At 43.8% G+C, this 24,388-nt stretch overlaps 1 pseudogene; it reads left to right on the top strand.

Moving 5' to 3' along the window:
* The first annotated feature begins 5,952 nt into the window (after positions 1–5,952).
* LOC132286106 (uncharacterized) lies at positions 5,953–7,099 on the top strand (annotated as a pseudogene).
* The last annotated feature ends 17,289 nt before the right edge of the window (positions 7,100–24,388 follow it).

The following is a 24,388-nucleotide window of genomic DNA, read 5'->3' as shown; positions in this document are numbered from 1 at the left end:
TTGCAAGCAAGAAAAATGAGTCGCTATAGATTGCTGTGGAAGCCCTAATTCGTACGAAGATCAGAGAGTGAAGTATTTCTTCGTGTGTGACTACATCTACTTCCTACCCTTTGTCATTGTTTGCTTCTCTTTATACATGAAACGTGGAAAGTGATTTCACTGCCCTCTCCAAATGCAAGACAAGTGGTAATCTATCGCAGAAAAAAGAAGAAAATAGAGAGCATTGCATACAAGGATTCTCCAAGGTTCTTTTGGTCCATATGTTCGAGCAAATTCATTGATGATTTGATGAATGAATGCTATAGACTCGTTATCCTACCCATTGGGACTACTGTGCTCTCACAAAATGGAACGTCAGGTCACTCAAAAACTGGTTCACTTTGAGTTGCATTTAGCTCGTCGCTCTTTAATAGAAATGAATACCTAAAATGAGTTTCTAATCTTCCTAACATAGGCGAAGAATTTACTTTCTCATTTGCCTTAATCAATAGGGGATGTAGGACTGACGTTTGCTTTTGCTGTTGGTGGTCACTCTACGAAGCTCGCCCGAGACTCCACCTAAGGTTGCTCCGACGCCGGTTCTTTCATTCTCATTTTGAACCCGACCCTTTCCGCCTAACTTGAAGCATCAACAAGGTATGATTTGAACTTCAAAATTGGTTGTTTTTTACTTCCATTTTGAGTTGGAAATCACTCGTAGCCCCTAAGGGAAAACAAATACCGAAAAGAAGTTTCAGATCTTCCATATGAGATCGATCTTCTAATCATAGAAGAAAGCAGCTCTAATTGAGCATTTATCTCTCTGTTGAAGTATTCCTGGGATTGTCACTTTGAGACTTTCAGTGTTGAACAAATGGATCAAACATACTTACGCGAGGGAAAACTGACTACGAGACTAGGCATGTTCAAAGATTACAGAACTGACAAATCCATTAGAGCGAAGGGTTCACGTAACTTGACCTAGATTGACAACATGAATCTCCTTACAAACAGATGAGAAGGCAAGCCCTGGATCAGGTAAAATAGAAAGTTAGTTTTGACGTCAATTTGGAGTTGTTTTGCTTCCCTGTCCCTTTAATGCAAAATCAGAAAGAAAATTAGTTTCCAATCTTCTGATTCGTCTAGATGTGGGCGGATCACTTGCTGGTCCAACTACCTGTTTGCCTTCATTCTTGAAATCCCTAGACCATTCCTATGAGACTCAAGATCAAGGACCTCATTCCGTGGATGATAGACAGTCTCTTCTCAGCCAAGCAAAATCAAAAAATACTGGACAACCCAAGGAAAGGATGTGAGACTAACGTGTACAAGGGTCAGCCCTCACATTAGCTAACCAATTCCAAAAGTGCTAATCAAGCCTGCCCGCGTCCTATGAATTGTTGTTGTTTGGGATCGGATCCCCTTTCAAGGTGAGGCAAGAGTGCACAATTTTGCGTTGTTTTTCTTCCCCGAGCCTTTAACAAAAAGCAAGAACCAGTAAATAAAGATACACTAATTCAATAAGGAAGTGAATAGACTGACTGCTAATCCTTCACACATGAACCATAAGCTAACCGCTTAGCAAGTTTCCTGCTTAATGCGATCACCTATTCATTTGATTATTTAGTAGAAAAGGGCTCTACCGCAGGAAGATACCTACTTGTTTTTATGCATCTCCTATTGTTGTAAGGATTGAAGATTATGGGCAGGCATAGAAATTCCCATGTAAGGATATGGTGGTCTCGAGTTTAAGCCTCATAACAGTAGTGTGTGACTAGGTCTTGCTTGAGGAATAGTCTGACACAAGTAGCTTGCATAGCCTTGTCGGCTGCTTCTTGCTGTTTTTTCCCTCCCCTTACCATGTCTAGCCATCCGTATCATACCTTTCACTTTCCCATTTCCCATGAATTCAAATAGCCTGGTTTCTTAAAGTATGAGGTTGCCTCCTATTCTCGTATCGCTAATTGAAAAAGCCCTAACTTCAATACTCATCTTCGCTGCGGTATGCACAAAAATCCTATCATTTTATTATGCGTTGTGGAACCTCCTTTCGTTTTAAATGACTCTAAATGAGAGGCTCTATCACTTCTCTATACTATATACGCTGTTCGACTGAACTCGTTCTCGTTTTGTCTCCGCAGAAGGAGAACTTCAACAGAAAGCAAATTCTTCGATCTCCATTTCGGGCGTATGTAATTCGTTCATCTCTAGTCCTGAGGATATATGGGTAAGTGGAATCTATCCAGTTTTTTGGCTCGCAATAAAAAAAAGCTAGGTTCCTGATCTAGCAACTCGTAGTCCTATCTATCCACCTCTGCAGACACAATATCTTGAGTACCTATGATGGTGACCACATCCGCTGGCATGTGATGTTTGGCCATAGAATCGAGTCCTTGTGAATGGGCAGAGCCAGGTGCTCTTATTTGACGATGGTAGGGATGATTGCTTCCATTACTGACTAGAAAGACACCAAATTCTCCTTTAGGTGCTTCTACTGCGGTATAAGTAGAAGAAGCTGGTACAGAAAAACCTTCTGTATAAGGTTCGAAATGGTGAATTGAGGTAGAGAAGACCGATGATCCTTTAGTCATTTGGCCGGCTATTGAAAGAAAAAGCTTGCATCTGCTCCCCCTATATATATATAACCGGTCCCATCTCTCTCCAAACCTAACGTGGTAGTTTCCCATCATAGGGCTCTCTATCTATAGATTAATCCATTACCAAGGAGCTAATTCATTCAGAACTCAGTTGACTGCTTCTATAGATAAGTCGGAGCGTCCTTGGCTCAGCATTATAGCACATAGGGCTTCATCGCTACTACATCGATTCGCTAACTCGAAGCGCCTCACTATGAGAATAACGCTTCGCTAACGCCTTGCCTTATCATCTTTACTACCGACGCTTCGTTCCGCTTTGCTAACACTCGGCTAAAAGTCTTGAACCTTAGCGCGTTCACTTTCTCAGTAGCAAAAACGCTTCTCTTTGCCCCTTAAGTAGAAGGATAAGAAAGAGATTCTTGGTGGTTGTCTTGCTCTCGCTTCCTCATCTGCGCTCATCAAGCCAACTTTTCTCTTTGGGAGGTGAAATAACGGTTGAAGAGGGCATTTTGAAATGACAGCATCGAAGATATATTTCTCTATATGCACGGTTACGGTTATCCCCAACTGGGTTCCATAAAAAGTGGCCCAAAAAATAACACAAGCCAACCAATACATAGTATAAAGGATGATGGATATGGATTAGAAAAGGAGGCAGGCACTCTTGTGTTTCAACCCCACTATACTATGAATAGTTGTAGGGCACTGTTTACAGCCTCTATGATAAGTAAGTGAATGGGGCCGGTGCATGGCGAACGGAAGGGTTCATCAAGCCATTTTCGCCTCAACTCCCTAAATAGGAAGATGGTTTACAAATAGGGCCGAAATTGCTTCGCACCTGACTGTGATAGCCCTCTCGATACCTTATTAGGGTGCTTTGTAACTAGTGGCCATTTTCCCGTCGCGTTAGTGTTTTCCCAGTGCTAGGAGCCCCGACGAGGAAGGTGTTAGTGGTTTCTCATTGGGTCAAATAATGCTAATCCCTCTTTTTGTGCTACTCCTACTCCTAGGGCGGGAATAAGATAAGAAAATGCGAAGCGTTCTCTTGCCAACCTGTTGCTTCTAAAGACTGCCCTCTCTCGGCTGTATGTTGGTCCAGCCTACTACGAGGATCCCGTATCCAGCAACCCAACCTATACAAAGGGCATGAAATCCCCCAGGCAAACAAGCTTCTCAATACATTGGTTGTAATATAATGAATATGGAGTCGATAAGGAGCTATGAAGCTTACCGCTCCGTGGGTATTATGAAAAAGGGAAGGGACTTTTTTCAGCTGGTGCGCAGGAGCGCACTTCTGTTTTCCCTTTACTAGTAGGGGGGTCCCGTGGTTCCTATGCCGCCGCGTTTCCTGGTCCTTTTCTTTTAGTGCTTCTACCCGAAGCGATAGCTTCTAGCTAGTTCAGTGGATAAGATGGGTGCGCTCTAGCTCACTCAAGAATGGGATGGCAGTGGTCCTTAGGCAAGCTCGTTCTGATCTTGGACGCAGTACATTGGAATCCTGAAGCACCACCACGAACGCTACCGCGCATCCGCCTGCGTGCGGTACGATAAGGCACCACCCTGTTGTGCCAGCAGCCAATTCAGGCGTGTCAACTTCGTTATCCTCATCAAGCCACTTACTTGATGTCTAGCTTCCCAACTGGTATATGGTTCCTTTTCCCCCATATCAATGAAGAAGGGAGAAGTCAATTGATTCTTCCGAAGAACCTACTACAGCGAAGCGCTATGCCAGGGCGGGGGGACGGGAAAAGAAACAGCTCCGAAGAAAGAAATTGGGGTTCCCAATGCTTCTCCACGCCCAACGAGATTCGCTAACCTCGGGATGCTTGACTCCTAACCCCACAAGGTTCCGAGACGGAGCTTAACCTGAGTCTCGGTTAAGAACGGCGATGATCTCAGTTTCACACGGCGCACGATTCCATAAATAGTTTCATTCGAGATCGTGATGGAGGACATAGCTTACGATCATCGGCTTTGATCATGCCACTAGGCATTTGATTAGGACATTGCACAATGATCCGAACATTTTGTCGCATCTCTTCGATACGAAGTAAGTAACGATCATAGCGATCTCCTCTGGTACCTACTGGTACGTCAGTATCCGATTGGTCATGAACATCGTAAGGTGCTACTTTTTGCGAATCCCAGCATACCCCTGGTTGGGATGGGTAGGCACACCACTTCACTTTCACTTAGGCCTGGGCCAAGTCAGTGGGGGGGCCCTGTCGGCTCCTTCCCCCCCCAAAAAAAATAAACTGTACGTGAAAGTTTCCCTTCATACGGCTCGAAGCATTCTCAGATGCCCCGAGAGGCATCATTTCCTTGTTTGTTGGGTTGGTTCACGCGCGCGCAAATGAGCACCGGCCACACCAGTAGGAAACTATGACCAATAGAGTCAGACACTTAGCTACATCCGCACGCAAAAGGAATGTGGTTCTGGTTGAGGCTTTCTTTCCCTTATTAGTAAAGAGGGCGCGGGACGTTCTAGGAGTCCGTGCCTTCTGTTGGAAACACTTTTGGAATCCTTGTATGCAAAGCTCTATTGCTTCTTCTTTTTTATGAGCCAGTAGCAAGACCAAGAAGGCGAGCGGATCTGTTTTGATTAAGGAAAAAGCCCAGTCAGCCACCAACTCGGTGCAAGTCACGTGACTTACAGCTCGGTCTTCGCTTTTTAAGGCTTCCTATACCCACATCTCTATGTGCCCGTAGCACTTCCATATGGAGAAAGATAGGCTTACCATGTTCCATCAATAGCACCTAACCTATGCCGATTTTGGCAGACTGTGCTCCATCCCGGTGAACTCATGCGGTTCCGACGTGCCCAGAGGCCATAGGCGAATCCGTTCACGGTCCGTAGGACCAACACCATTTGAAGGTGGGTGGCCTGCCTAGAACAGTCCATGTTTGACTAGGCTTACACACATTCGCTCACTTACGCTGTCCCCCCTCAGCTCACCCTAGCCCCTGGGCCTTTTGTTCTTCTAACGTCAGCTCTAAGGCTTCACACCAAGTCTTCACTGACATAATATGCATACTTAAGTAAGGTCAGACAAAACCGTTATTGCCTGATGGGAACTTCCCCCATATTGCTATTAATGTCTTTATGTCGCACGACCGCTTAACATTACACCACTGAATCCCCAATCCTTTGCTTGCTGCGCAGTGACAGTACCAATATCCACTAATCGTTGTTTCCAGATACGGTTGCCGGTTGACATCTCTTCTTATTCATCGATATGAGAAGCAAATTGTTGTGTGGAGGAATCAATATCTCGACATAAGCCAAGAGGCAGATCTTGTGCCACTCCACCTGGTCGTATGAAACTGGCATGCATTCTGGCTCCCGAGACTCTTTCATAGAATTCCAATAATTTCTCCCGCTCCTCAAAAGCCCACAGGAACGGAGTTGATGCTCCCACATCCATAGCATGAGTAGTTAAAGCAAGTGAATGATTTGAAATTCGAGTGATTTCACGGAATAAAACTCGTATATATTGAGCTCGTAATGGTACCTCGCAATTCAAAAGTCTCTCTACGGCTGAAGAATGAGCGTGTTCTTGGGCCATCGTAGAAACATAGATAGGGTCGACGACGGAACGAAGAACGAAACTTGACGACAGCTTTTTCGTACACGTTCACTTGCATCACATACACAAGTGCTCTCTGAACCGTGCAATAAGGTCACCCATAACACGGCTCTCCCACTGGAGTGACCTTAGCCCCAGGCCATGCTATTCCATAATATTGGAAAAATGTCAGTGTAACGTAACAACTAGTATTGAAAGCTGGCCGACTTTTGAGGGAGGGAAAGCCTTTTCAATAGGAGCCCTACTTTCCAATCACTAAGAAAAAAAACAATCAAAGCCCTATTATCGTTGTAAAGCTTCGTCTGTGATTTTGCCGGACCCATGGGAGTTTACTCGAACCATTCCCCAGTCTCCCGCACTGCTCAAGTCAGTGTGCGACTCCTACTGAGGACCTCCTTCCCTTTTGCCCACTCTTCGTTCACACTGTTCTCAAAGCAGAGGAGGAAGGGTGGGCAGCAGAGGTACCACGAGCCCTCTGTCCCACACATCTATCCAGAAGCAAGTGTAGTTCATCGGTTCCACCGAATGTTCCTATCTCTCGGCAAAGATCGTGTGAGTGTGCAGTTATGCTTCAGATGCTTCGCCATAAAATAGATCGACCCAGCTCCCATTCTTTTCCGGTGTACTCGCTTTATATCTCCGACACACAAGGAAGGACGCGGTGGGAAGGAAGCAGCCCTAGCCTCTGTCCGGTCGATCATTCCGCTGGCATCTCGCATTCACGCCCCCGTTTGACTGCCGCTCGGGGATATAGTTGTAGATACGTTAGTCTTAATAGTGGCTCCACCTGTTATCTCCTTCTACGACATGCTGTTTTCGTCGCCATATTCAATATGTCACTTAGTCATCTTTGCCTCACTGCAGGTCAGCACCTCCGAAAGAAATGGAGGACTTCATTCAGTGACCTCGCGATCGCCTTCTGAACGATCAGAATAAGGTAAAGCTTGAAAATAAGTTTTGTACTCTATCAATTTCTCAGTCCCTCTAGTCGGGTGGGCTTAGGCCGCTTTTTCGACCAGATCCCCCTAAAAACTGTACGTACGGGTCTCCTCGCATGCGGCTCATGAAATTCGAGGTGGCCCAGCCCAGCATTCATTTGAAAATCCTGTAGTGAAATTGAGACTGCTCAACCTCAGAAGCGAATTCACGTGTAGGCAGCGCTGTCTGTCGTACCGTTGACTCTATCTATGAATTTCATTTGCTTTATTACATTATTGATATAGGCTCGTTCCCTCTTTTTCCAAGAATTCATGCACTTCCCTTGACTCCATAGGGCCTTCTCTAATAGGGAAAAGCCAACCATTTCCGTCAAATGACCAGGCCTCCCCTGGCTCTTCCACCCGTCCGGGCTCCTTTTCCTCCCTATGCTATGCTCCCCGGCGCAGGCCTACCACGCTTCGCGCCTGCGGCGTTTTCACCAGACGGTCTTTGGCCAGTAGTGCCATCCTCCCCGCTGGCTATATGGGCGAGTTGTCCTAGTTCTGTTAGGCTATAGATTACAGGAACAAATCACGTTGAATGGAACAGCAGACGGGTTACACGTTCCACTGTGCCGAGATGTGAGGTGCAGATGGTGATGATCACCCCGGGGTATGCGCTAGCGCCCTTGACAGGTACTCCAGAACCCGTCAATGCTTATGAAAATCTGGGTCTCGGTCGGTCCTCCATTCATTCGACCGGAGGTGTGGATAACGAGGCCACCTTCACAACCTTCTCCCTTCTGTCCCTATGTTATAGTAAGGTAGGGCGGTGAAATTTAGTTGCTCAACCGCCCCTTAGTCCGGTGCTCATGACTAGGAACCTCCACCACTAGGGGGACCAAGCAGGGCATAGCTAGTGGCATAAGAGCCGACTCGGCGTCAATGGCTTCGTGCCGCACTGGAGTGATCCAATATGTGGTTCCGCACGTTTCACCACTTCTCCGTTCATTTCCAATACTGATCGTGAAACACCATGAGCAGCAGGATGTTGAGGTCCAAAATTCGAAGTGAAATTTTTGATTTGCCTGTTCCGAGTCGTCATGGGAAAAGAAAGAAGAAAGAGATTATTCCCTGAGAGCTTATCCAATACCACCACAGAAATGCATCTCCTTCAATCCGCGTGAGAGACTTCTATGCCAGCCGGGAATAATGGCTCTGTTATGAAAAAAAGCGGCAGACAGAGAAATTTGGCCGGTATTCCCTAATGAGTGGCTTTAGGAGATTAGGGGTCAGTGGGCCACTCCAAAAAAGCAAAGCTCACTCACTGGTGTCTACGGAAGGAAGGCGGCTTTTCTCATGTCCCTCGATCTATTTACCGGGCATCCTTACTATTTCACTGGAATGAAAGAACTTCCATCTCATCTCAACCCAGAAAGCTAGATGGCGGTTTAGATCAACATGGGACCCTTTCCTTGTGATCTGCATTCTGGGTATCATCAACAGCGGGGTAGGGAGCAAGACGTTTCGAGGACAGCGTTTCTCACTAGATATGGGTCTTATGAGTTTCGTGTCATGCCTTTCGGACTGACTAACACACCTGCGATTTTCATGGACTTAATGAAAAGTGTTTTTAGGGCTTATGTAGATCAGTTTGTCATTGTCTTTATAGATGACATTTTGATTTATTCAAAGTCAGAGGACAATCTTGCTAAACATCTATGAATAGTCGTGCAAACGCTTCGTGAGCACCAGCTATGTGCCAAGTTCGAGAACTGTGAATTTTAGCAATAAGAAGTGAAGTTTCTGGGTCACGTGGTGTCAAAAAGGGGAATAGCAGTGGATCCAGCCAAAGTTTCAGAGTGGTAGAGTGGGGACAGCCTACTTCACCTACCGAGATTCGGAGTTTCCTCGAGTTGGCAAGATATTATCGTAGGCTCATTCAGGGGTTCTCGAAGATAGTGGGACCGCTTACTTACCTAACTAAGAAATTAGTACAGTTCGTGTGGGATGGACATTGTCAGAAAGCTTTTGATGAGCTAAAGCGCAAGTTGACTTTTGCACCGGTTCTGTCTACTCCACAGAGCGGGATTGAGTATCTTATCTACACAGATGCTTCGTTGACGGGTCTCGGATGTGTTTTGATGTAGGATGAGTGACTAATTTCGTATGGATCTCGGAAGCTTATGCCTCATGAGCTTAATTATCCAACACATGATTTGGAGTTAGCAGCTGTGGTCTTTGCCTTATGCATTTGGAGGCATTATCTGTTGGGAGAATCCTTCAAATTATTTAGTGATCACAAGAGTTTGCAATATTTGTTCACTCAGCAGGAGCTGAATATAAGACAGCGCCGATGGTTAAAGTTTGTGAACGACTATCAATTCTCTATACAGTACCATCCAGGGAAAGCGAATGTGGTGGCAGATGCACTCCGTCACTGACCTGTTACTAGTTTGTGAACGACTACTGAGTGGAATGCTTTGAAAATGGTAGATGCGTTGTCGGATGATTTTATGGCTAGTATGGTAGTTACGCCTTCTATTATTCATAAAGTTTTGAAGGAGCAGCTCACGGATCAGTTGTGCATCGACAAAATTGCAGAGATAACTTCTGGGGAGGTCCCATTTTACTATGTTGGGGCTGATAGAGGTTTGAGGTACAAGGGATGGTTGGTGGTGTGATGTTCCCAATTTTTGGCATTTTTTATTTTTCAGAAATTTTGCCGTTGCAGGGGCATTTTTGTCTTTTGTTGTCTTACGTACCGGACACTACGAGGTATGTCGGTTATGTCCTAAAGTTGTTTGGGGCATTTCATTGAGTTCAGGACTCTTTGAAATACAAGGGTGACCATTTGTGCATTTTCTCAGTTTTTCGGGCCGGACGATCCCGTGTGGGACCCGTTACCAGGACTGTTGCATACGAGTATTTTGATTGGGTTCATTTGCATCATGTTCATTTTTATTTATTGTGTTTTAAGTGATTGTAAGTTAAATGTGTATTTATACATGTATGTAATTGGTTTAAATTGAAAATAAAATAAAAGGGAAAAGAAAATAAAAATTAAGATGGGGCCCACAACCACTATAAGTAGTCTAGAGACCATTTGGTCTTTCAATTCTCTCACTCCCGTAAGTCTCTCTATCTCCCTCACAATTTCCTTTTTCTTTTTCTTTTTCCTTCAAATTTCAATCCTAGACCCCTCTCTCACTATTTGGAGATTTTGAGTGTCGTTTACGGCAAATTAAAGAGCGCGTCGAGGGCTTTGAATAGATCGGAGCCAATCTATTTTTAGCCATCATTTGAAGGAGCTCTAAATTAGAGGTTTGAGAGCAAATTGGGGGTTTTGCACAATTTTAAGGTTGGGGTCTCTAATCCATGTTTTTCTTGTCCCTTTGTAAATTATTTCTCCATATTTGTTGTAGAACATGCTTAATTTTAAGTTAACTGTCTTGAGAATGTTGTATTTGGAATCTATACTTGTATGGGTTGACGAATTTATAAGAAAAGCATGCTTAGATGTTAATTTATATGCCTTTGGTGTATATTAAATCTCTAGACGTTGCTATGAAGGAGCATGTTAAATTGTGTAATGTAAATTTCCTTTATGCTCATATTATTAGTGAGGTATATGACATGCATTTCATAGCATTAGGCATAAAAGAAAAGGGAAAGTGTTTTGAAATAAAAGTGAAAAGTGATTTTGGGGAGAAATTTTTGATAAAGTGTTTTAAGAAAACCCGGTCGCTGCGGAGTCACCAAAGCGCCGGTATGTTAATATAGCTTAGAGGGAACTAGGGAAATTGTCGTAGCGTGGTTGAGCTATCTGGGCCCAAAATGACGCTACGGGGGTACCAAAGGTCAGGGACAGTAGCCAATCATTCTCTCGTGTCGCTGCGGAGTCACTAAAAGGCAGGTTATATTAACAGTTTGTGAAGTGATGGATTTTCCTGAAAATGGGGAGTGACATGCATAGCATTGCATTCACGGCATGACACTTAATTATTCTGAATTTGGGATTTATATGGTATTTTTACCCTGCTATGTATGACCCCGTTTCTATTGGTCTATTCACTATTTGGATTCACGGGGTTACAAGAGATGTGTCTTAGGCACTACCTACTGAGCAATTTGCTCACCCCATTATTTAACATTTTTCGGGGCTCGGGAAGGAAGTGGCGGATGATATTCCACCACAAGTTTGATGAAGACTTGAAATTGCATTTTGTCATCTTTTGTATATTTCCCATTCTTTTGTAAAAAAATCCTATGTTTTAGAAAGGTGTATTCATTTTGTAAACCACGACCATGCAATATAATTAGGATGCTTGATGATCTTTTAGAAGTAAATTTAATAGAATGTAAACACTTAATGATGAATGGGAATGGTGATCATATTCTAGTCTATCTTGAGGTTACTTAATTCGGAAAGTGGTTGCAATACAGGTTTGGTGTGAGCTAAAGGGGTAATAGACACATTCAGTGATCATTCCAGTGAGGTACAGGGCCCAGAGACATGTTTCGGCTGGCTGATCTTCTCCATCAGCCGACCGAAACCCCAGGTTCGGCAAACTGAAATCCCAGGCTCTGCCGACCGAACCCTCGTTGTCAGCCGACCGAAACGCCTACAGTGAAAATCCCGAGAGCACACAATTCTCCTCATCGTTTCGGCTGACCGATCTTGCCTTGTCGGTCAACCGGTCTTGCCTTGTCAGCCGGCCGACCATGGGCTACCAGCCGGCTGATAGCCCCTCTTTAACCTGTATGTTTGGATCTCCTTGTAAGCTTGGGACTTAGGACATTTTTGAACCTTGGATTGCCTTGTGTGATGGTTAAGGACCCAAGAAATTGACGGTGTCACCTAAGTGACCTCGGGTCAGGGTAAAGACCCAGGTAACGGTCCAGACCCACTGGTTCGGGTCGTTACAAAGTTGGTATCAGAGCGATGGTTCGAAAACCATTAGGACGACGGGTAGAGGCCTGCATAGGAGATTGCGTGTATTGTTTATGTGATTAGCTGCTACGTGTTTTATTATTTGAAGAAGCATGCTTAACTGATTTTTTTTTTATATGCTTACATATTTATTCTAAGGTGTTATTGCATAGTTTTGCATGCTAAGTGTTAGTGCAGCATTATTTCATGTTAAGTAGTCCACAATGGACCATTGTGTCATGTCATTGAATTGTTTCCTCTCTTTTTTTCGTACGATGTCACGGCATGAGGAACCAGGAGAAGTTGGCCCTAGTCCAACAAGGGGTGATGTTGGCAAAAGTTCCAGCTCCAATCCGACGGAGCCAGTTGATAAGGACACACTTCTTAGGGATTTGATTGCCCCAAGAATTATTCCTACAAGGAGAGATAATGTGGAAGCACCCATTGAAGAGGGTGAAAGTTTGGCAGAACTAGTGTTGAATCGTTTGTTGCAGAAGGCCTTAATGGCCACTATTGCTACTCACCCACAGTCGATACCTCAACTAGTACCAAAACCTGTAGCCTAAGTTGAAGAGACGCCAACACAGAAATGTCTCAAGATTATAAAAGGGTTTTCTCAGCTGATGCCGGTAATGTTCGAAGGTGGTGCGGATCCCATGGTAGCGGATAACTACATGGATCAAGTAGAAACTCAAGTAACCTCTATGGATATGACGGATGATCACTTAAAAATCATCCTAACCACTTACAAGTTTTCAAAGGATTCTAAGTTTTGGTGGAAGTCGCTCACAAATCAGTATAAGATTGAAGAGATAAGTTGGGATAGGTTCAAGGAGCTGTTCTATGAGAAGTATTTCCCTGCCTCCAAGAGATGGGAGTTAAAGGATCAGTTCATTGGTCTTATCCAAGGTAACATGTTAGTAACGGAGTATGAGAACAAGTTCACTTCTCTTTCCCGCTTTGCTCCAGAGATGTAGAAAGATGAAGTTGATAAGGTTCGAAAGTTTATCTCCGGACTTGACTATAAGATGAGGCCGTTGTTAATAGCATAGGGCATCAAGGTTTATTCTGAGGCAGTAGAAAGAGCATTGATGCTAGAGGTGGAGGCCAAAGATAAAGATGCAAGAAGGGAACAATGGAAGCAAAAGAGGAATATATGATCGTTTTCTGAGGGACCTTCAGGAAAAAGGAATAGGGGTGGTTCATCTCAGTTTCAGGGGCAGCCGTCTGCACGATCTGCTCCTACCACTCCTTTGCCAGCTGGGTCTGACAGGAGTGGAGTTGTTTGTTTTCAGTGTCAATAGCCTGGATATTAAAAGTCCAATTGTCCCATGAGATCGTTTTCAGTTTCTTCAGCTCTGAGGGCTTGTTATGGGTGTGGTCAGCAGGGCCATTTGATTTGGGACTATCCAAGTCAGGGAACAGGTACCACTAGTGGCAGAGGGTCATGGCCGAGGCCCTCACAATCGGCTATAGTTCAGTCAGGTTTCAGACCACTGCCACCACCACAGTCTGCTATGCCTTCTTAGGGTTCACGGCCAGTTAGGAAGGATACTCCTACTATGTCTGTGCAGCCGTCAGGTGTTAAGGTTGGCAATTCTCAGGCACAGGCACAGGCACAGCAGGGACATGTCTTTGCACTTGCACCGACTGATGCATCTCCTGGTCCATAGTTCTTCGAGGTATCTTTCCAGTGTTTGGTTCTTGGGCCCGTGTTTTGTTTGACTCTGGTGTATCTCATTCCTTCATATCATCATCATTTGCACTCGCATCGGGGTTAGAGGTCAGTTTCATGGATCGGGCGTTAGGTGTTGATACGCCAATTGGGGTTTCAGTATCTTTGAACCGTGTTATGCTAGATTGTTCCATTGTGATAGTCGGGCGGACTTTTGTGTTTAACTTTATCCTCCTAGAGATGACTAGTTTTGACATCATCATCGGGATGGATTGGTTAGCTGCGTTTCATGCCACGATTGACTGTTTTAGAGGTAGAGTCACAGTTTACACTCCTGAGGGAGACTGTTTCTTTTTCGTGGGAGATCAGAGTGATTCCCACATTTCATCGTTTTATGGCATTCGTAGATGAAGTCATGATGATTACTTCTTGGCTAGCCTTATAGCTGAAGAAGATGATGTGGTGGAAGAAGATTATTCTGCAATTGTTCATGATTTTCTGGATGTGTTTCTAGAGGATTTGATAGAGTTACCTCCACACCGAGAAGTGGAGTTCACTATTGATTTGATGCCTGGTACCGCGCTGATTTCTATGGCACCGTATCGTATGGCACCGGTTGAATTGGAAGAATTGAAGAAACAACTTGATGATTTAAGGATGAAAAGTTTCATTCGACCGAGTGTGTCACCGTGGGGCGCACCGGTCTTGTTTGCTAAGAAGAAATATGGTTATTTGAGGTTGTGTATTGATTACCGGAAGTTAAATCCTGCCACCATCAAGAGCAAGTACCCTTTGCCAAGGATAGATAATTTGTTTGACCAGTTGAGATGAGCCAGTTGTTTTTTGAAGATTGATTTAAGGTCAGGCTACTATCAGTTACAGGTTAGGGATGAGGATATCCCAAAGATAGCGTTCCGTACACGGTATGGACACTATGAGTTCCTTGTTATGCCTTTTGGCTTGACTAATGTGCCAGCGGCATTCATAGATTTGATAAACTGAGTCATTCACGATTACTTGGACCAATTTGTGGTAGTTTTCGTGGATGACATTCTCGTGTATTCACGATCTCGGGAGGAGCACGAGGTCTATTTAAGTATTGTTTTATAGATTTTGTGGGAGCATCGATTGTATGCCAAATATAAGAAATGTGAGTTTTGGCTACAGGAGGTGAAATTTTTGGGACATATTATTTCAGAAGGTGGAGTGTCAGTAGATCCATCAAAGGTTAAAGCAGTTTTGAATTGGGAGGAACCCAAGAATATTTTTGAGATCCGGAGTTTCCTTGGCCTGGCGGGTTACTATCGGATATTTGTGAAAGATTTCTCCCGTTTGGCAGCCCCTATGATCCATTTAACCTGGAAAGGGATCAAGTTTGTGTGGAATGAAGCCTGTGAGTTATCCTTTCAGGAATTGAAGACAAGATTGACTACAGCTCCAGAGTTGGAGATACCTGAGCGTGGCTTGGGTTATGTGATTTATTGTGATGCGTCATGTGAAGGTTTGGGATGTGTGTTGATGCAGGATGGTAGAGTAGTGGCTTATGGGTCTCGGCAGTTGAAGACTCATGAGTACAACTACCCTACTCATGATCTAGAATTAGCGGCAGTTTTTTTTGCCTTGAAGTGTATGAGACATTACTTGTATGGTGAAAGATTCGAGGTGTTCTCGGATCATAAAAGTCTCAAGTACCTTTTCTCCCAAAAGGACTTGAACAACAGATAGAGAAGATGGGTTAAGTTCTTGGAAGATTACCAATTTTGACTTACAGTATCATCCGGGCAAGGCAAATGTAGTAGCAGATGCCTTAAGCCAAAAATCTCGTGGAACTCTGGCCTGTTTGGCTATTCGGAAGTGGAAGATGCTTAAGGGTTTGGCAGAGATGGGATTGTATTGTTTTGATGATGATGTTGACAGTGAGCCAGCATTCTTGTTTAGTCTTGTGACTCAGCCTACTCTTGTTGTACGAGTGATTGAGTCACAGAGACAGAACACGGATTTAGATGTCATTCATGCTTTAATCTCCAGTTGTGAGATAGTGAAAGATTGGGCCTTGCATGTAGATGGGGGTCTACGGTTCAGGGGTTTGTTGGTGGTTCCCACGGTTTGTCGTGAGGACATCTTACTGGAGTTCCACACTTCCCGTTTCGTAGTTCATCCAGGTGGTACCAAGATGTATCACATTTTGAGACGTCAGTATTGGTGGAACGGGATGAAGAAAGATGTTGCCATTTTTGTGGCTAAGTGTCTTACCAGTCAGTAGGTGAAGGCCGAGCATCAGAGACCGGCAGGTTTGTTGCAACCATTACCCGTAGCGCAGTGGAAATGGGAGCAGATTGCTATGGATTTTGTGACAGGCCTTCTAAGGTCACAGAGAGACAATGTGGCTATATGGGTCATCATTGACAGACTGACCAAGACGACTCATTTTTTACCAATTATGGCAACAGATGATGCAGAGGCACTTGGTGTACTATATGTGAAGGAGATTGTGAGGTTGCATGTAGTTCCAGTAGCCATTGTATCGGACAGGGATGCCAAGTTAACTTCGAAGTTCTGGGAATGACTTCAAGCAGCTTTTAGTTCAGCGCTGCATCTTAGTATTGCATTCCATCCACAGACAGACGGCTAATCAGAGCGTACCATCCAAATCTTAGAGGATATGCTTTGGGCATGTGTGCTTGACTTGGGTGGTAGGTGGGAAGATCATCTACCGCTTATTGAGTTTACCTACAACAACAGTTATCAGGCGAGCATTGAGATGGTTCCATTTGAGGCATTGTATGGCAGGCCATGTAGATCTCCAGTTTGTTGGACTGAGGTAGGTGAGACAGCCGCCTTAGGACCCGATATAGTACTCGAGACTACTAAGAAGATTAAACTGATCAGACAGAGGTTACTCACAGCTCAAAGCCGACAGAAAAGCTATGCGGATAAGCGGAGATGACCGTTATTTTTTGGGGTGGGAGACCATATTTTTCTACAGGTCTCTTCACGAAAAGGATTGATAAGATTTGGGAAAGTGATAAGTTGTCGCTACGGTTCATCAGACCGTTTGAGATCATGGACCGTGTAGGGAAAGTTGCCTATAGACTTGCCTTGCCACCACAGATGGATAGGGTCCACAATGTTTTTCGTGCGTCGATGCTACGGTAGTATGAACCAGATCCATCTCATGTTTTGGATTGGGTTGATGTGGATGTTGATGAGGATGTTTCCTATGAAGAAGAACCTGTTAAGACCCTTGACACACGGCAGAAGGTGTAAAGGGATAAGACGATACCTTTAGTGAAAGTTCTTTGGAGGCACCATGGAGTCGAAGAGGCTACTTGGGAGCTTGAGTAAGAAGTTCGCTCTAAGTACCCAGAGTTGTTCCCTTCCCCAGGTATGGCTTGATTTCGGGGACGAAATCCTTTTAAGTTCGGGAGATTATGATGTTTCTAATTTTCTACATTTTTCATTTTTTTGGAATTTTGCCGTTACATGGGCATTTTTGTCTTTTGTTGTCTTACGTACCGAACACTACGGGATGTGTCGGTTATATCCTAAAGCTATTTGGGGCATTTCATTGAGTTCAGGTCTCTTTGAAATGCAAGGTTGATCATTTGTGCATTTCTAAGTTTTTCGGGCTAGGCAGTCCCGTGTGGGACCCGTTACCGGGACTGTTGCATACGGGTATTTTGATTGGGTTCATTTACATCATGTTCATTTTTATTTATTGTCTTTTAAGTGATTGTAAGTTAAATGTGTATTTATACATGTATGTAATTGGTGTAAATTGAAAATAAAAGAAAAGGGAAAAGAAAATAAAAATTAAGATGAGGCCCACAACCACTATAAGTGGTCTAAAGACCATTTGGTCTCTCAATTCTCTCACTCCCGCAAGTCTCTCTATCTCCCTCACAATTTCCTTTTTCTTTTTCCTTTTCCTTCAAATTTCAATCCTAGATCCCTCTCTCACTATTTGGAGATTTTTAGTGCCGTTTGCAGCAAATTAAAGAGTGCATCGAGGGCTTCAAATTGATCAGAGCCAATCTATTTTTGGCCATCATTTGAAGGAGCTCTAAATTTTAGGGTTTGAGAGCAAATTGGGGGTTTTGCACAATTTTAAGGTCGGGGTCTCTAATCCATGTTTTTCTTGTCCCTTTGTAAATTATTTCTCTATATTTGTTGTAGAGCATGCTTAATTTTAAGTTAACTATCTTGAGAATGATGTATTTGTTGTATTTGGAATCTATACTTGTATGTGTTGAAGAATTTATGAGAAAAGCATGTTTAGATGTTAATTTATATATCTTTGGTGTGTATTAAATCTCTAGAAGTTGCTATGAAGGAGCAAGTTAAATTGTGTAATGTAAATTGCCTTTATGCTCATATTATTGGTGAGGTATATGACATGCATTTCATAGCATTGGGCATGAAAGAAAAGGGAAAGGGTTTTAAAATAAAAGTGAAAGGGGATTTTGGGGAGAAATTTTTGATAAAGTGTTTTGAGAAAACCCGGTCGCCGCGGAGTCACCAAAGGGCCGGTGTGTTAATATAGCTTAGAGGGAACTATGGAAATTGCCCTAGCGTGGTTGAGTTATCTGGGCCCAAAATGACGCTGCGGGGGTACCAAAGGTCAAGGACAGTAGCTAATCCTTCTCTCGTGTCGCTGCAGAGTCACCAAAGGGCAGGTTATATTAACAGTTTGTGAAGTGATGGATTTTCCTGAAAATAGGGAGTGACATGCATAACATTGCATTCACGGCATGACACTTAATTATTCTGAATTTGGGATTTATATGGTATTTTTACCTTGCTTTGTCTGACCCCGTTTCTATTGGTCTATTCACTATTTGGATTCATGGGGCTACAAGAGATGTGTCTTAGGCACTACCTACTGAGCAATTTGTTCACCCCATTATTAACATTTTTCAAGGCTCGGGAAGGAAGTGGCGGATGATATTCCAACACAAGTTTGATAAAGACTTTAAATTGCATTTTGTCATCTTTTGTATATTTCCCATTCTTTTGTAAAAAAAAAATCCTATGTTTTAGAAAGGTGTATTCATTTTGTAAACCATGACCATGTAATATAATTAGGATGCATGATGATCTTTTAGATGTAAATTTAATAGAATGTAAACACTTAATGATGAATGGGAATGGTGATCATATTCTAGTCTATTATTGAGGTTACTTAATTGTGTTTCATTATATTTTGATGCCGTGAATTCGGGAAGTGGTTGCAATACAAGTTTGGTGTGAGCTAAAGGGGTAGTAGACATATTCAGTGATCATTCCAGTGAGGTACGGGGCCCAAAGACATGTTTCGGCCGACTGATCCTCTCCATCAGCCGACCGAAACGCCTACAGTGAAAGTCCCAAGAGCACACAATTCTTCTCACCGTTTCGGCTGATCGATCTTGCCTTGTCGGTTGACCGGTCCTACCTTGTCAGCCGGCCGACCATGGGCTACCAGCCAGCTGACAGCCCCTCTTTAACCTGTATGTTTGGATCTCCTTGTAAGCTTGGGACTTGGGACATTTTTGAACCTTGGATTGCCTTGTGTGATGGTTAAGGACCCAAGAAATTGACGGTATGACCTAGGTGACCTCGGGTCAGGGTAAAGACCCAGATAACGGTTCGAACCCACGGGTAACGGTCCAGACCGATGGGTTCGGGTCGTTACAAAGTTGGTATCAGAGCGATGGTTCGAAAACCATTAAGACGACGGGTAGAGACCTACATAGGATTGCATCGGAGATTGCTTACATTGTTTATGTGATTAGCTGCTACGTGTTTTATTATTTGAAGAAGCATGCTTAACTGATTTTTTGTTTATGTGCTTACATATTTATTCTAAGGTGTTATTGCATAGTTTTACATGCTAAGTGTTAGTGCGGCATCATTTCATGTTAAGTAGTCCACTGTGGACCATTGTGTCATGTCATTGAATTGTTTCCTCATTTTCTTTAGTACGATGTCACGACGTGAGGAACCAAGAGAAGTTGGCCCTAGGCCAACAAGGGGTGATGTTGGCGAAAGTTCTAGCTCCAATCCGGCAGAGCCAATTGTTGAGGACACACTTCTTAGGGATTTGATTGCCCCAAGAATTGTTCCTACAAGGAGAGATAATGTGGAAGCACCCATTGAAGAGGGTGAAAGTTCGACGGAACTAGTGTTGAATCACTTATTACAGAAGGCCTTGATGGCCATTGTTGCTACTTACCCGCAGTCGATACCTCAACTAGTACCACAACCTGTAGCCCAAGTTGAAGAGACGCCAGCACAGAAACGTCTCAAGATTATAAAAGGGTTTTCTCAGCTGATACCAATATTGTTCGAAGGTGGTGCGGATCCCATAGTAGCGGATGACTACATGGATCAAGTAGAAACTCAATTAACCTCTATGGATGTGATAGATGATCACTTGAAAATCATCCTAGCCACTTAAAAGTTTTCAAAGGATGCTAAGTTTTGGTGGAAGTCGGTCACAAATCAGTATAAGATTGAAGAGATGAGTTGGGATAGGTTCAAGGAGCTGTTCTATGAGAAGTATTTCCCTGCCTCCAAGAGATGGGAGTTAAAGGATTAGTTTATTGGTCTCATCCAAGGTAACATGTCGGTAACAGAGTATGAGAACAAGTTCACTTCTCTTTCCCGCTTTGCTCCAGAGATGGTGAAAGATGAAGTTGATAAGGTTCGGAAGTTTATCTCCGGACTTGACTACAAGATGAGGCCGTTGTTAATAGCACCGGGCATCGAGGTTTATTCTAAGGCAGTGGAAAGTGCATTAATGCTAGAGGCGGAGGCCAACGATAAAGATGCAAGAAAGGAATAATGGAAGCAAAAGAGGAATGTAGGATTATTTTCAGAGGGACCTTCAGGAAAAAGGAACAGTGGTGGTTCATCTCAGTTACAGGGGAGCCGTCTGCACGATCTGCTCCTACCACTCCTTTACCGGCTAAGTCTGACAAGAGTAGAGTCGTTTGCTTTCAGTGTCAGCAGCCTGGATATTACAAGTCCAATTGTCCCATGAGATCGTCTTCAGTTTCTTTATCGGTGTGGCCAACAGGGCCATTTGATTTGAGACTGTCCAAGTCAGGGAACAGGCACCACTAGTGGCAGAGGGTCACGGCAAAGGCCGTCACAGTCGACTATAGTTCAGTCAGGTTTCAGACCACCGCCACCACCACAGCCTGCCATGCCTTTTCAGGGTTCACGGCCAGTTAGGAGGGATACTTCTACCATGTCAGTGCAGCAGTTAGGTGTTAAGGTTAGCAATTCTCAGGCACAGGCACAGCAGGGATGTGTCTTTGTACTTGCACCAACTGATGCATCTCCTGGTTCATCAGTTCTTCAAGGTATCTTTCCAGTATTTGGTTCTTGGGCCCGTATTTTGTTTGACTCTGGTGTATCTCATTCCTTCATATCATCATCATTTGTACTTACATCGGGGTTAGAGGTTAGTTTCATGGATCGGGCATTAGGTGTTGACACGCCAATTGGGGGTTCATTGTCTTTTAACCCAGTTATTCGAGATTGTTCCATTGTGATAGTCGGGCGGACTTTTGTGTTTGACCTTATCCTCCTAGAGATGACTAGTTTTGACATCATCCTCGGGATGGATTGGTTAGCTACGTTTCATGCCATGATTGACTATTTTTGAGGTAGAGTCACAGTTTGCACTCCCGAGGGAGACTGTTTCTTTTTCGTAGGAGATCGGAGTAATTCCCATATTTCATCATTTTATGGCATTCGTAGACGGAGTCATGGTGATTGCTTTTTAGCTAGCCTTATTGTCGAAGATAATGATGTTGTGTAAGAAGATTATCCTACAGTTGTTCGTGATTTTCTGGATGTGTTTCCAGATGATTTGATAGAGTTACCTCCACTTCGAGAAATGGAGTTCACTATTGATTTGATGCCAGGTACCGTGCCGATTTCTATGGCACCGTATCGTATGGCACCGGTTGAATTAGAAGAATTGAAGAAACAGCTTGATGATTTGAGAATGAAAGGTTTCATCCGACCGAGTGTGTCGCCGTGGGGCGCACCGGTCTTGTTTACTAAGAAGAAAGATGGTTATTTGAGGTTATGTATTGATTACCGAAAGTTGAATCATGCCACTATCAAGAGCAAGTACCCTTTGCCAAGGATAGATGATTTGTTTGACTAGTTGAGAGGAGCCAGTTGTTTTTCGAAGATTGATTTAAGGTCAGACTACTATCAGCTACGGGTTAAGGATGAGGATATCCCAAAGACAGCGTTTCCTACATGGTATGGACACTATGAGTTCCTTGTTATGCCTTTTTGCTTGACTAATGTGCCAGCGGCATTCATGGACTAGATGAACCGTGTCATTCACGATTACTTGGACCAGTTTGTGGTAGTTTTCATGGATGACATTCTCATGTATTCACGATCTCGGGAGGAGCACGAGGTCCATTTAAGGATTATTTTATAGATTTTGCGGGAGCATTGATTGTATGCCAAATATGAGAAATGTGAGTTTTGGCTACAGGAGGTGAAATTTTTGGGGCATATTGTTTCAGAAGGTGGACTGTTAGTAGATCCATCAAAGGTTGAAGTAGTTTTGAATTGGGAGCAACCCAAGAATGTTTTTGAGATCCGAAGTTTCCTTGGCCTGGCGGGTTACTATCGGAGATTTGTGAAAGATTTCTCCCGTTTGGCAGCCTCTATGACCCACTTAACCCGGAAAAGGATCAAGTTTGTATGGAATGAAGCCTGTGAGTCATCCTTTCAGGAATTGAAGACATGATTGACTATAGCTCCAGTGTTAGTGATACCTGATCGTGGCTTGGGTTATATGATTTATCGTGACGCTTCACGTGATGGTTTGGGATGTATGTTGATGAAGGATGGTAGAGTAGTGGCTTATAGGTCTCGGCAGTTGAAGACTCGTGAGTACAACTACTCTACTCATGATCTGGAATTAGCGGCAATTGTTTTTGCCTTGAAGTGTTGGAGAGATTACTTGTATGGTGAAAGATTCGAGGTGTTCTCGGATCATAAAAGTCTCAAGTACCTTTTCTCCTAAAAGGACTTGAACAACAGATAGAAAAGATGGGTTGAGTTCTTAGAAGATTACAATTTTGACTTGCAGTATCATCCGGGCAAGGCAAATGTAGTAGTAGATGCCTTAAGCCGAAAATCTCGTGGAACTCTAGCCTGTTTGGCTATTCGGAAATGGAAGATGCTTAAAGGTTTGGCAGAGATGGGATTGTATTGTTTTGATGACGATCTTGACAGTGAACTAGCATTCTTGTTTAGTCTTGTGGTTCAGCCTACTCTTGTTGTACGAGTGATTGAGTTACAGAGACCGGACACGGATTTAGATGCCATTTACTTTTTGATCTCTAGTGGTGAGACAGTGAAAGATTGGGCCTTACATACAGATGGGGGTCTACTGTTCAGGGGTTTGTTGGTGGTTCCCACGGTTTGTCGTGAGGACGTCTTACGGGAGTTTCACACTTCCCGTTTTGTAGTTCATCCAGATGGTACCAAAATGTAACACAATTTGAGACATCAATATTGGTGGAACGGGAAGAAGAAAGATGTTGCCCAGTTTGTGGCTAAGTGTCTTACCTGTCAGTAGGTAAAGGTCGAGCATCAGAGACCGGCAGGTGACAGACTGACCAAGATGGCTCACTTTTTACCTATTACGGCAACAGATGATGCAGAGGCACTTGGTGTACTACATGTGAAGGAGATTGTGAGGTTGCATGGAGTTCCAGTAACCATTGTATCGGATAGGGATGCCAAGTTCACTTCGAGGTTCTGGGAAGGACTTCAAGCAGCATTTGGTTCAGCGCTGCATCTTAGTACGGCATTCCATCCTCAAACAGATAGCCAATAGGAGCATACTATCCAGATCTTAGAAGATATGCTTCGGGCATGTGTGCTTGACTTGGGTGGTAGTTGGGAAGATCATTTACCGCTTATTGAGTTTGCCTACAACAACAGTTATCAGATGAGTATTGAGATGGCTCCATTTGAGGCGTTGCATGGCAGGCTATGTAGATCTCCAGTTTGTTGGACTGAGGCAGGTGAGACAGCCGTCATAAGACCTAACATAGTACTCGAGACTACTAAGAAGATTAAGCTGATCAGACAGAGGTTGCTCACAGCTCAGAGCTGACAGAAGAGCTATGCGGATAAGCGGAGACGATCGTTATCTTTTGAAGTGGGAAACCATGTTTTTTTACGGGTCTCTCCACGAAAAGAATTGATGAGATTTGGGAAAAGTGGCAAGTTGTCGCCATGGTTCATTGGACCGTTTGAGATCTTGGACCGTGTAGGGGAGGTTGCCTACAGACTTGCCTTGCCACCACAGATGGACAGGGTCCACAATGTTTTTCATGTGTCGATGCTACGGAAGTATGAACCAGATCCATCTCATGTTTTGGATTGGGTTGATGTAGATGTTGATGAGGATGTTTCCTATGAAGAGAGACCTATTCAAATCCTTGACACACGGCAGAAGGTGTTAAGGGATAAGACGATACCTGTAGTGAAAGTTCTTTGGAGGCACCATGGAGTCGAGGAGGCTACTTAAGAGCTTGAGCAAGAAATTTGCTTCAAGTACCCAGAGTTGTTTCCTTCCCCAGGTATGGCTTGATTTCTAGGACGAAATCCTTTTAAGTTGGAGAGATTGTGATGTTTCCAATTTTCGGCATTTTTCATTTTTCGAG

Source organism: Cornus florida, unplaced genomic scaffold (genome assembly GCF_030987335.1).
Source record: "Cornus florida cultivar Cherokee Brave unplaced genomic scaffold, ASM3098733v1 CherokeeBrave_3.0.0_Hap2_Chr11, whole genome shotgun sequence".
NCBI classification, from domain to species: Eukaryota; Viridiplantae; Streptophyta; class Magnoliopsida; order Cornales; family Cornaceae; genus Cornus; species Cornus florida.
This window is presented reverse-complemented; position numbering and strand designations above follow the sequence as displayed.